This window comes from Mobula hypostoma, chromosome 7 (genome assembly GCF_963921235.1).
Source record: "Mobula hypostoma chromosome 7, sMobHyp1.1, whole genome shotgun sequence".
NCBI lineage: Eukaryota > Metazoa > Chordata > Chondrichthyes > Myliobatiformes > Myliobatidae > Mobula > Mobula hypostoma.
Genome location: NC_086103.1, coordinates 55205233 through 55218488, shown reverse-complemented (window position 1 = coordinate 55218488; position 13256 = coordinate 55205233). Strand labels below are relative to the sequence as shown.

The window sequence follows — 13256 nt, the reverse complement described above, 5'->3', positions numbered from 1 at the left end:
AATCTCTGGAGTGAGCTAGTTGCCCAACTTTTATATTCTTAGCATTTGACTGCAAGTATTCCTTTACTTCCTCAAAAACTGACAGAGTCTAATTGCGTGCTGCATGAATCTGTTACCATGTTTTATTTTATAGATTGCTTGCTGAATCTTTAGAATTGTCTTGAGGTGCCATGGAAACAGCAATTGAAAGAGTTTGAAGGTAGGCTTCTCCCTCTCCAATATTGCTTTTTAGAACATGTCCTGTCAGCTGTGCATTTGATTCACTGAAAATAGCATTCCTTTAAAATAAGATCTGCCATGTCAGGTAAAAACCAATGTATCCCTAAGCTTAGGGATCATCATTTCACTGTATGAAGCAAAACCTGCATGCAAATAAATCTGTGGAATTAAGTCTGCACCAGGAGTGAAATAATTATCATTCCGGTCTTGTAATGAAATACGGGAGGAGATGTATGATGATTCTAGCTTTCAGTATGGGGAAGGAAAATCTATCAAGGTTTCTGTTTTCAATTGTTATCAGGCAGCCTTTAGAAGTGTACATTTGGGCAATAGAATGGCTTGATAGTCCTTTTACAGCCTGCTTGTAAACATGAATATTTGTCAGGTAGGCAAAGTACAAAAGAGCAGCAAGAAATTCAGGGGAAAAAAAAACTTCCATCTATTAATTTGAATTAATGTGGCACCTTGTAAGATAGTAAGATGGTAGAAATCAACAGGAAATTCCTATAAATTCTGAAGGACATTGCACATGGATTTTCATAAAATTACAATAAACATGCATCTTCCAGTTTAATAAGCACAGGATGCCTATTATACAAGCAGTTGATATTTTTATGAAGCAACAGCATTTTTAGAAGACACCACACTAACCTCTGTTCTTTTGTTTTTATTGTCTGAGATTTAATATTTTGTTGATACATACTGAACTGCATTTTTCAATTAGATATAATGCAATTATTTTACATATATGCAGCTCTTTAATGTAGTAGAACATCTCAGGACATTTCATGAAAGTATTATCAAGTTAAATTTGATATTATTTCATAAAGGGAGATTAAAGTATGTTGTAAGGAGCATCCTTTTGGAGGAAAGTGTCGAAAGGTGATGACACTTGGAAAGCCTAGGACGTTGATAGCTGAAAGCAACAAGTGATAGAATAGTTACAATTGGGGATATATAAAAAGGCAATCTTAGGAAAATGTTGCAAATGTGCAGCTTTAATAGCTTAAAGAGATCAGAAAGGACCAAGTTTTAGAGGAACGTGAAAACAAAATTTTGAGTTCTTAAGTCAAACTAATATAGATCAGTGAGCACAGGTGAATGGGAATTTGGTGGCAAAGGTTAAATTTATGAAGTGCAGAAGCTTGAAGATCGTCCCAGAGTGTGTTGGAATAGTCAAACCATTTCCTTTTTGTGTTAACAAATACAAACGTGATTAATTTAATTCTGCGTTCATGGAAATAAATTTATTTTGCAGGAAACGAAATGATTTCATCCTCAACATAGAAGTAATTAACAATATATTTAAACTTGTGGGAATTTAACTTACAAGTAAATGAAATGCAGTGAGGTGATTCCAACACTGCACAGGAATTTCAGGAGACCTTGTATGCCACCAAAACCTCTTACAAATTTTTATAGATGTGCACTTGGAGAATATTATGGCTACATCACAGCCTGGCGTGGAGTCTCCATGTAGGATTGCAAGAAGCTGTAGGGGTTATAGACTTAGCCAGTTCCATCACAAACAAACCTCCCCACCGTCAAGTGCTAATGCCTCAAGAAGGTGGCATCCATTATTAAGGATGCTCATCATTGGGAGATGTCCTTTTCTTAAAGAGAAGCAATTCTGCAGATGCTGGAAATGCAGCACAATAAATAACAAAATGCCGGGGAAGCACAGCAGGCCAGGAAGTATCTATAGAGAGGAATAAACAGTTGATGTTTTGGGCCAACCCCTTCATCAGGATAAGAAAGGAAGTTGGAAGGAGCCAGAATAGGAATATGGGAGGTGTGGAAGGAGTACAAGATGGCATGTGATAGATGAAGCCAGCTGGGAGGGAAGGTATATTGGTGAGGGAGAGGGAATGACGTGAGAAGCTGGGATAGATGCAAAAGGTAAATGGCTGAAGAAGAAGGAATCTAATAAGAGAGGGAGGTGGACTGTGGGAGAAAGGGAACAGAGGAGAGGCACCAGAGGCAAGTGATGGACAGGTAAGGAGAAGAGAAGGGGTAAGGGGAGAGCCAGATGGGGAGAGGGGGGTGAAATTTTTGTTTATGCCATCAGGTTGGAGGCTACTCAGATGGAGTATGAAATGTTGCTCCTCCAACCTGAGAGTGACCTCATCATGGCAGTAGAGGAGGCCGTACACTGACATGACAGAATGGAATTGGGAAGTAGAATTAATATGGGTGGCCACTAGGGAAAATCCCACAATTTGTGGCAGATGGAGTGGAGGTTTCCAATGAAGCAGTCCCCCAATCCATGTCAGATCTCACCGATGTAAAGGAGGACACATCAGATACAGCAGATGACCCCCAACAGACTTGCAGACTCACATGCTCTTTACTTGTTGCTACCATCAGGGAGGAGGTGCATGAGCCTCAGGATCCATACTCAGTAATTTCGGAACAGCTTCTTCCATTTTGCCATCAGATTCCTGAATGGCCCATGAACGTTACCTTGTTATTACTTTCACTTTTACACAATGTTCTTTTTGTAATTTACAGATTTTTGTCTTTACACTGTACAGCAACTGCAGAACAAGAAATTTCATGTGATACCATATCTGATTTGGATTCAGATGAATCTGAAACTATCTTGACACTTAACCATCAAACATTCTTGCTAATCAAAATGTGACATTTTGTACTATAATTCAAATATAATTTATATTAAACTAAGTAACATTTGCAGATCTAGAAAGTTTTGAGTATCCCATGAATATCACCTCCATCATGTACTTGATTTGCATTATACACTTGTACATTTCCTGCAAATGGACCTGCTGTTGAGGTTGTGCAAGCACATTACAAGAGTGAGTTCTAGATTGCAATTGAGCTGAGTTATTCGTGATCCAAAAGTGCCTGATGCTGTTAATCAATGGTTAGTGGGAAAACCTTTCAATGTATAATGCTGTTATCCTGTATTTCACTGAGCACAACATTTAGAAAGATCTGTCTGAAGAAAGCACAATTTATTACCGTGATGCATAATTCTTATTGTGTATGATAACTATGCTTTTAGTTCTGTGATTTATTATTTGTCTGTTGAAATACTAAATTTAGAATCCTGATGTTCCTTATGCAAGATCAAAATGTTGGCATGAAAATGATGTCAAGCTCAGTCAAAAATGACAAAAACACTTTACTGAAGACATAGTTTAGCAGCATGACAGATGGTAACACTTCTCAGCATCAGAATCTTGTCACTGAATAGAATTTTAATGAGAATTTCTGGTAGAAATTGAGCTTTTCCCCCTTCACAGCAACAAGTAAGAGCCACCTAGAGTAAATATTGTCCATGTTTGTTAATCACTAGAAATTCTATTACTGTAAACGGTGCAAATTATTTAGTTTTAAAAGCACATTAATTAGAGGGTGTGAATCTCCTATACGAAGGACATTCAAGTATTCATATATGTGGAATCAAGTCAGTTTGAATGAACATAAGAAGCAGTAGTGGAGCCAATAGGCCCTTCAAGCCTGCCTCATCCATCGTCAGGATCATGGTTGATCCAATTTTGAGCTCAGCTCCACTTTGCAGCTCTTTTCTTCATATGATCTTGATTGTCCTGCAGCTCAAATCTATCTTCCACTTTGAATATGGTCAACAACTCCAGCACTACAGATCTGGGAGAGGGACTTGCAGAACATTACGTGCTCCAGAGAGGAAAATAATCTTTCGCATTTCTATCTTAAATTGGTAATCCTTAATTCTAGAATTATGACCCCTGGTTCTAGGTACCCACACTAAGTTAAGATATCTTTTCAACACCTATCCTGTCAATGTCCATCAGAATCAAAATACCTTTCAGTAAGATTATTTACTTTTTCTTTTTGGAAAATCAGAAAATCATTGCACTACTGCCAGTGGAAGAATATCAGTGACTCAGTTAACAGGGAGTTGGGTAAAAGCTGAAAAACAGGACTTCCAAGGCCATAATCTTTGGCTTGCTGTCCATGTCACGTGCTAGTGAGGGCAAGAATAGGATGATTTGACAAATGAATGTGTGGTTGAGGAACTGATACGGGGGCAGAGTGTCAGATTTATGGACCGTTGTGAAATGGACCTATTTATGGACCTTCTGGGGAAGGTGTGACCTGTACAAAAGGGATGGGTTGCACCTGAACTCAAGAGGCACCAATATCCTTGTGGGCAGGCTTGCTAGAGCTGTTCAGGAGGATTTAAACTAATATGGCAAAGGGATGGGAACCGGAGTGAATGTGCTCAGGATGGGGTAGTTGAGGCAGTGTGTAGAGAGACTGCTAGCAAGGAGAGGCTGTTGATAGGGCAAAATTGTGGTCAGCAGGATGAGTTGCAATGTAAAAGGCAGATAAAATCCAAAATGGTGAATGTAGAATTGAAGGTGTTACATTTGAATGCACACAGTATATGGAATAAGGTAAATGAACTTGTAGCACAGTTACAGATTGGCGTACATGACGTTGTGGGCATCACTGAATCATGGCTGAAAGAAGATTGTAGCTGGGAGCTTAGCGTCCAAGGATACACATTGTATTGAAAGGATAGGCAGGAGGTGGGTGGCTCTGTTGCTAAAGTGAAATTAAATCATTGGAAAGAGATGACACAGGATTGGAAGGTGTAGAGTTGTTGTGGATAAAGCTAAGAAACTGTAAAGGTGAAAAGACCCTGATGGGAGTTGTATATAGAACTCCAAACAGTCGTAAAGATGTGGTATACAAATTACAACGGGAGATAGAAAATGCAAAAGGGCAATGTTACCAATAGTCATGGGGGACTTCAATATGCAAGTAGATTGGGATCTCAAGAGGGGGATTTTCTAGAATGCTTATGAGATGGTTTCTTAGAGCAGCTCATGGTTGAGCTCAGTAGAGGATCAGTTATTCTGGATTGGGTGTTGTGCAATGAACAGGAATTGATTAGAGAGCTTGAAGTAAAGGAACCCATGATCATAATATGACAGAATTCACCCTACAGTTTGGGAAGGAGAAGCTAAAGTCAGATGTATCAATATTGCAGTGGAGCAAAGTGAGTTACAGAGGCATGAAAGAGGAGCTGGCCAAAACTGATTGGAAAACTTTTTTTTAAATAGAGAGAAAATAAAAAAAAACCTGATGTGCAACAGGACTTGCGAGTCCTCATGCAGGATTCCCTAAGGGTTAAGGTATGGGTTGAGTAAGTGGTGAGGAAGGCAAATGCGATGTTGGTATTCATTTCTAGAGAACTAGAAATAAAAGCAAGGCTGTAATGTTGAGATCTTAAAACGCTGCTGAGTATTGAGCAGTTTTGGACTTTATCTGAGAAACAATGTGCTGATATTGGAGAGGGTTCAAAGGAGGTTCAAGAAAATGATCCAAGATTGAAAGGCTTATCATATGAGGAGCTTTTGATTGCTCTGCACCTCTACTCATTGGAATTCAGAGGAATGAGGCGTGGAAACTTATCAAATGTTGAAAGATCTCAATAGACTGGATGTTTCCTATGGTGGAAGAGTCTAAGACCAGAGGACAGAACCTCAGAGTAGAGGGATGTGCTTTTAGAACAGAGATGAGGAATAATTTCTTTTGCCAATAGAGTGGTGAATATGTGGAATTTGTTGCCACAGGTGGCTGTGGGGGCAAAGTCATTGGGTGTATGTAAGACAGAAGTTGTTAGCTTCTTGATTAGTCAGGGCATGAAGGGATACAGAGAGAAGGCATAAAATTGGGACTGAGAGGCAAATTGGATCAGCCATGATGAAATGCCAGAGCAGACTCAATGGACCAAATGGCCTTATTCTGCTCTTAAATTTTATGGTGATAAAATAGCTCTATGTTTACAGATGACGTGGAACTGATTGGATTTTTGAGCTATGAGGAAGGTGCAAAAGGATTCAAGATTTAGTTAAGTTCATTGAGTTTCTAAAAAATTGGATACACGTTTTTATGCCATTCAATGTGAAGTTACTTTGATAGAGGAATAAAAGAAATGTGTATTGTCATTTAAATAGTATTAGATTGGGAAATACCGATGTGCAAAGTGATTGGGTTTTCTTGCACATTACTCACTGAAAGCAAGCATGCAAATTGAAAATATCATGAATCAGACAAATTGATGCTGGACTTTACTGTAGGAGGTTTTAAAAGCAGGAGGAAAGATGACTTGCTGGAATTGTGAATAGTCTTGGTGAGACCACCTCTGGAGTATTGTGTGTTATTTTGGTCGTCTTGCCTGGAGAAAGCCTATCCTTTCCATGGAGGATGTGGAAGAAAGGTTTATCACACTGATGCCTGGGAATGCAGGACTTTCAGATGAGGTGACTTTGGGTTGATGAAGTTTGCATTCACTAGAGTTAAGAACAAGTGATATCATTGAAATGCACAGAATTCTTTCAGGGCTTGTCAGGCTGGATATAGGATGAATGCTTGACCCTAGCAGAAGGGTTAGGAGTTTTTCAAGCCAGAAATCATAGCAATACTCCAGGATAAAAAGTAAAGAAGTTAGGTCTGGGATAAGAAATTTCTTTGCTTAGAGAATAGTGATCTGGTGGAATTCTGTACCACAGAAGACTGTAGAAGGCAGGTTACTGAGTTTGTTTATCCTTCATCAAAGATCCCCACATTTTCTAGTAGCTACCATCAGGCAGGAGGTACAGAAGTATGAAACCCATACCATCTGATTTAAGAACAGCTACTTCCTTCCAGCCATTTAGTTCTTGAACCAAATGGCACAACCCTACCCACTGCAGTTTGGCAACATGACTACTTTGATCACTTTGCACTAAATGGACTTGTGCCCTAATTGTGGTCTCGAATTTTCTGTATGCTTTTTTTTAATGCTACTCCTATGATGCCATATGCCAGTTATGCTGCTGCAAGTAAGTTTTTAATTTCATCTGTGTATACATGTGCTTGTGTATATAGTAATAAACTAGACTTTGACTTCAATAGAAATAGGGAGAGAGCAGCAATATGGTATTGGGTCATGGGATCATCCATAATGGTACTGAATGGGAGCAGGCTCTAAGGGATAATTGATCCTTTCATGCTCCTTTACTTCTTTTTTTTTCATTTTTTAATTATATAACAGGTTTCTTAGAATCAGTCAGGAGTCGCACTCATTCATCAGAAGCATAATGTGAATCTAACTGCTACGCTAACTCATTTAGTTTCATGGTTTGAGCTGTCTCTATATTCTACCTGCCCTGCTGCTACCTCCTTACTGATGGATTTGTATTCTTTGTTTCCAATTCTAACAAAGAATCCTTGGACTTGCTGTTTCTCTACAGATGTGGCCTCATCTGAGTCTTTCCAGCATTTTCTGCTATTACAGATTTTCAGCATATGCAATTCTGATTGTCATTCATTCATCTTTGTAGCTCACTTTTACTGAATTTTCAGGAGTTACTGGATTACAGCTCACCAAACTAGTGACTAGTGTCTTATAAAGCCTTACTCTTTTCTTGTTTTTATATTCCATTCCCCTTGAAATAAATGCCAACATTGCATTTGCCGCCTATACCCCAGACTCAACCTGTGAATTAATCTTCTGGGAGCCTTGCATGAGGACTCTGCCCCTCTGATGTTTGGATTTTCTCATCATTTAGATAATACGTAGTCCTTTTCCAAGAGAACATGAGACGAACAAGGAGATAATGCTGACCCTTTTTAAGACACTAGTCAGGAGTATTGTCAACAATTTTGGGCCCCATATCTCAGAAAGGATGTGTTCTCATTGGAGAGAGTCCAGGGAGGTTCACGAGGATGATTCCAGCAATGAAAGGGTTAACATATGAGGAGTGTTTGGCAGTTTTGGGCCTGTACTCACTGCAATTTAGAAGAATATGGGGGAATCTCATTGAAACCTACCGAATGTTGATGGGACTAGATAGGGTGGACGTGGAAACGATGTTACCTATGGTAGGGGTTTCCAGAACTAGAAGGCACAGCCTCAAAAATTGAGGGGCAACCCTTTAGAACAGAGGTAAGGAGGAATTTTTTTAACCAGAGAGTAGTAAATCCATGAAATGCTCTGCCACAGACTGCTGTGGAGGGCAAGTCTGTGCATATATTTAAGGTGGAAGTTGATCGTTCCCTGATCGGCCAGGGCATGAAAGGATATGGCAAGAAGGCAGGTATAAACCTCATTTCCAGAAAAGTTGGGATATTTTCCAAAATGCAATAAGAACAAAAATCTGTGATATGTTAATTCACGTGAACCTTTATTTAACTGACAAAAGTACAAAGAAAAGATTTTCAATAGTTTTACTGACCAACTTAATTGTATGGCATTCCCACTAGTCGGCCTGTCTGCATACTGTGACAGGAATCCGTCCTGGACACACTTAACAAACTGCTCCCTTCCTGTTTCTGACTTCCACCCATACTGACTCAAAAGAGGATCCTGCTACATTACTCACCCTTTCTGTAGCTGTAATAGTATTCCTGACCAGTAATGCCACCCCTCCTCCCCTCCCCCCGCCTCTATCCCTTTTAAAGCACTGAAATACGGGAATATTGAGAATCCATTCCTGCCCTGGTGCCAGTCAAGTCTCTGTAATGGCCACTACATCATAATTCCATGTATGTATCCAAGCTCTCAGTTCATCACCTTTGTTCCTGATGCTTCTTGCATTGAGGTACACACATTTCAGCCCTTCTACCTTACTGTCTTTACACCGTTTATTCTGCTTCTCTTTCCTCAAAGCCTCTCTATATGTGAGATCTGGCTTTACTCCATGCACTTCTTTCACTGCTCTATCGTTCTGGGTCCCATCCCCCTTGCAAATTAGTTTAAACCCTCCTGAACCATGCTAGCAAACCTACCTGCAAGGATATTGCTCCCCCTCGAGTTCAGGTGCAACCCATCCAATCTGTACAGGTCCCACCTTCCCCAGAAGAGATCCCAATGATCCAAAAATCTAAAACCCTGCTCCCTGCACCAACTCCTCAGCCACGCGTTCAACTGCCATCTCCTCCAATTCTTACCATCTCTGTCACGTAGCCCTGGCAGCAATCCTGAGAACGCCATCCTTGATGTCCTGTTCTTCAGCCTTCTGCCTAGGTCCCGAAACACACTTCAGGACCTCATCACTCTTCCTGCCTATATCGTTGCTACCAACATGTATCACGACTTCTGGCTGCTTTCCCTCTTGTACCAGGATGTCGTGCACCCGGTCAGAGACATCCTGGACCCTGGCACCCGGGAAACAGCAAACCATGCAGGTGTCCTTCTCACATCCACAAAATCTCCTGTCTGCTCCCCTGACTATAGAGTCTCCAATGACAACAGCTCTCCTCTTCTCCTTCCCACCCTTCTGCACCACAGGGTCAGAGTCAGTGCCAGAGGCTCTGCCACCGTGACTCACACCTGGTCGGTCGTCCCCTCCAACATATCCAGGATGGTAAACTTATTATTCAGGGGAATGGCTACAAGGGTGCTCTGCACTACATGTCTGCTCACCTTTGCTTTCCCCCCTCTGACTGTCACCCAACGACCTGCTTCCAGCAGTCTAGGTGTGACTACCTCCCTGTAGCTCTCATCTGTGACTGCCTCATTCTCCCTTATGAAAATACAATATATTTTCTCTTGTTGGGTTATGAAACTTTGGAAAGCTGAGAGAGCTTTTGAGATTGGTTCAACATTCAAGATTGACACAGACAAGTCTTTGTTGTATAAGGAACTGAGAGGTTATGGGGGACATGCAGAAAAGTGGAGCTGATACTTAAATCAGATCAGCCATAACCGTATTGCATTGTGGAGAAGGCTTGACTGCCCAGGAGGCCTGCTCTTGCTTCTATTTCTTTTGGTTTCATTTAACTGATTTTCACAGTGCTTGAATCCAAGTATGCTCTGTGGAACCTTTCACACTGAACCTTACTGTTTAAAAATGTTCCAAAGTTTTATTTAATAAATTAGTTAGACTGAGGCTTTTCAGATCCACCCATCCATCAGCAGGATGGATTTGCATGTTTTTTAATTGGTGGTAGCTAAAGTGCATAAGCAAAGAGTCAAATTTGACCTTTAAATTTGGTTTTCAAGTTACTTCTTATAAAACTGGAATTCACTTTAGTAACAGTGATGGGAAATTGCATTAAAAATGCAAAAGAACCCCTTTCGGGCACTGTCATAAATTCACTGATCTGAAACATTGACACTATTTCTCTCTCCGCAGCTGCTTCCTAACCCGCTCAATTTTCCCAGCACTGAGTGTATATCTTTTCAGGTTTCATGCAGTGGCAGGGTTTTGGTTTGAGAAATTAGGTCAAGTTCCTCTGTGAAGTAATTTAGGTTAAATGAACTCCAGTGGTATTAGCAGTGGTATTAGTCCAATGAACAAAAGGTAATATATTTGACAAAGGCAATGGAATGCATTACTCCAAAAGTGAATTTCAAGATCCATAGGATTAGTCAGAACTCTCAGTTCAACATTTGAGAATAGTGTTTTAAATCTTCAGTGATCATGTGGTAAAAAGGAACACAGGAATATTTTATGGATAACCTATCAAGAATTTATGTTATATCATCTATCATGTATTTTTAGAAAAATAGACCAGGACAGACAAATCCTTTGTTTCAGAGAGACCAATAAAATGATAAATTAGCAGTAGCTTTATTCCACTTCTACGAATGCATGCTATGGAATTACACTGCATTGTTCAAGTTGTAAATCTTCCATTCTCTCTTTCTTTTCAGTTTGTCTTCCACATTAAATGGACCTGCCTGAACACTTGAAATTGTTTTATTGTATGAAAGTCAAAAGCATTTGAAATGATTATATTCATACATGTCCTCTTCTCATTGTTACCATCAGGTAGGAGGTACAGAAGCCTGAAGGCATGCACTCAGCGATTCAGGAACTGCTTCTTCCCCTCTGCCATCGAATTTCTAAATGGACATTGAACCTATGAACACCAGCTCACTACTTCTTTTAAATTTCTGCTTTTGCACCACTTATCTTAATTTAACTATTTAATATACATATATCTTGCTGTAATTCTTATACTCCAATATTTATCATGTATTGCATTGTAGTGCTGCTGCAACGTTAACAAATTTCACAACATATGCTGATAATATTAAACCTGATTCTGATTTTGGGATAACAAATAGTCATCTTGAAATTCCTGTCGCTGACAATAGGAGTAAGGAATGGGGATGCCATTTCAAAAAATCCTCTAATGCAAAAATTTGATTGACTCAGTTAAAGTGCCTCAAAAATGTTCATGTGATGTGCTCTTGAGCTTAAATAAAATATAAAAAGTCTACAAATCTGAATAATGGTTTGTGTTACATTTTTAATAGCATCAGTCAGAACTGAATAGTTCTGGGCAAGTTTTATTAAACCAAGACGAGATACTCACATACCATGTATTAAACAAATGCTTGCTAAACAATGCTGTTGAAAAGCACCAGCTCAGATCTCAAATGGAGGTGAGAAAATTCCAAGCATTTAATTGTGCTCTGTATATTGGACTGAGATTAGCTGAAAGAATTGTAGTATCTTTCTAGACAATACTGTTTGGAAAAGGACAAGTTGTTTATTTCACATGTATTGTTTGTGCCACGGAATGAAATTTTTGACTTTTAGGAGCATGATGATGATGGTTTGTCTTCCAGAATGTTGCTCGAGTGTGTCGATGCTCTGCAAACTGCTTGCAGTAGATCTATTCTTTACATTTACTTTAAATTACAATCTCCGCTTGGAGTAAGCAGCATCTTGACCAAAAACTGATGCCCCTGCTCTTGAAAGTGAAACAACGATAAGATATAAAGAAAATTGATTATAAACACAAGAAATTCTGCAGATGCTGGAAATCCAAAGCAACACATACAAATCACTGGAGGAACTCAGCGAGTCAGGAACTATCCATGGAAGCAACCAATCACCATTTCGAGCTGAGACTCAGCTTCTGGAATGGAAAGGGAGGGGGAAGATGCCAGGATAAAAAGATGGGGCAGGGGATAGGGGATAGATAAGAGGTGATAGGTGAAGCCAAGTGGGTAGGAAAAGTGAAGTGCTAGCAGGAAGGAATCTGATCAGAGAAAGGGAAGGAGGAAGGGACCTGGAGGGAGGTGATAGGCTAGAGTGGGAAATAGAGAAGAAGAGAGTGGGAGGGAATTTTTTTTTTAACTGGAAGGAGAACTCGATATGCCATCAGGTCAGGGACTACCCAGACATAATATAAGGCGTTATTCCTCCACCCTGAGAGTGACCTCATCGTGGCACAAGACAAGGCCATTGACTGACACATCGGCATGTTGGAATGGGATTGGGAATCAGAATTAAAATGTTTGGCCACCGGGAAGCTTTGCTTTTGGTGGCTGGAGCGGAGGAGTTCGATGAAGCATTCCCCCAATTTACAACGGGTCTCACCAATGTAGAGGGGGCCACGTCGGGAGCAAAGGTCACAATAGACAACCCCAGCAGATTTGCAGGTGATACGTTGCCTCACCTGGAAGGACTGTTTGGAGCACGGAATGGAGGTGAGGCATGAGATGATCGGGCCGGTGTAGTACTTTGGCCACTTGCATGGATAAATGCTGGGAGGGAGAACTGTAGTTTTATAGGTGGAGCATCTCCCAAATAAAAGCTTTTGATAAGTTAAGGTTGCCTTTGTGAGGCCAATTAACTCAGAGAATTGCAAAACTTTTACATTCACTCTAAAACATAAAAATTGCCTTTAAGTTCAAAGTTTAAAGTAAATTTATTATTGAAGTACATATGTCACTATATACAACCATGAGATTCATTTTCTTGTGGGCATATGTAGTAAATCCAAGAAACACAATAGAATCAATGAAAGACCGCACCCAACAGGATGGAAGAAAAAAACAATGTGCAAAAGGCAACAAACTGTGCTAAGAGAAAACAAGATAATAATATAAATTAATAAGCAATAAATATCGAGAACGAGATGAAGAATCCTTGAAAGTAAGTCCATAGGTTGTGGGATGAATTCAGTGATGAGGTGAATGAAGTTTCAAGACCCTGATGACTGAGAGTAATAATTGTTCCTGAACCTGGTGATGTGGGTCCTGAGGCTTCTGTACATTCTTTCTGATGGCAGCG

The 13256-nt window shown here is 40.0% G+C and overlaps 1 protein-coding gene across 1 annotated transcript in view; it reads left to right on the top strand.

Annotated features, from left to right (window-relative positions):
* LOC134349319 (tetraspanin-17) overlaps positions 1–11444 on the top strand; it is a 69934-nt gene extending 58490 nt beyond the window's left edge. Inside the window, exons 10-11 of the transcript XR_010018645.1 lie at positions 134–199; positions 10998–11444. The gene's annotated coding sequence lies outside the window, so the exon portion shown is untranslated. The remainder of the gene's footprint in view (positions 1–133; positions 200–10997) is intronic.
* The last annotated feature ends 1812 nt before the right edge of the window (positions 11445–13256 follow it).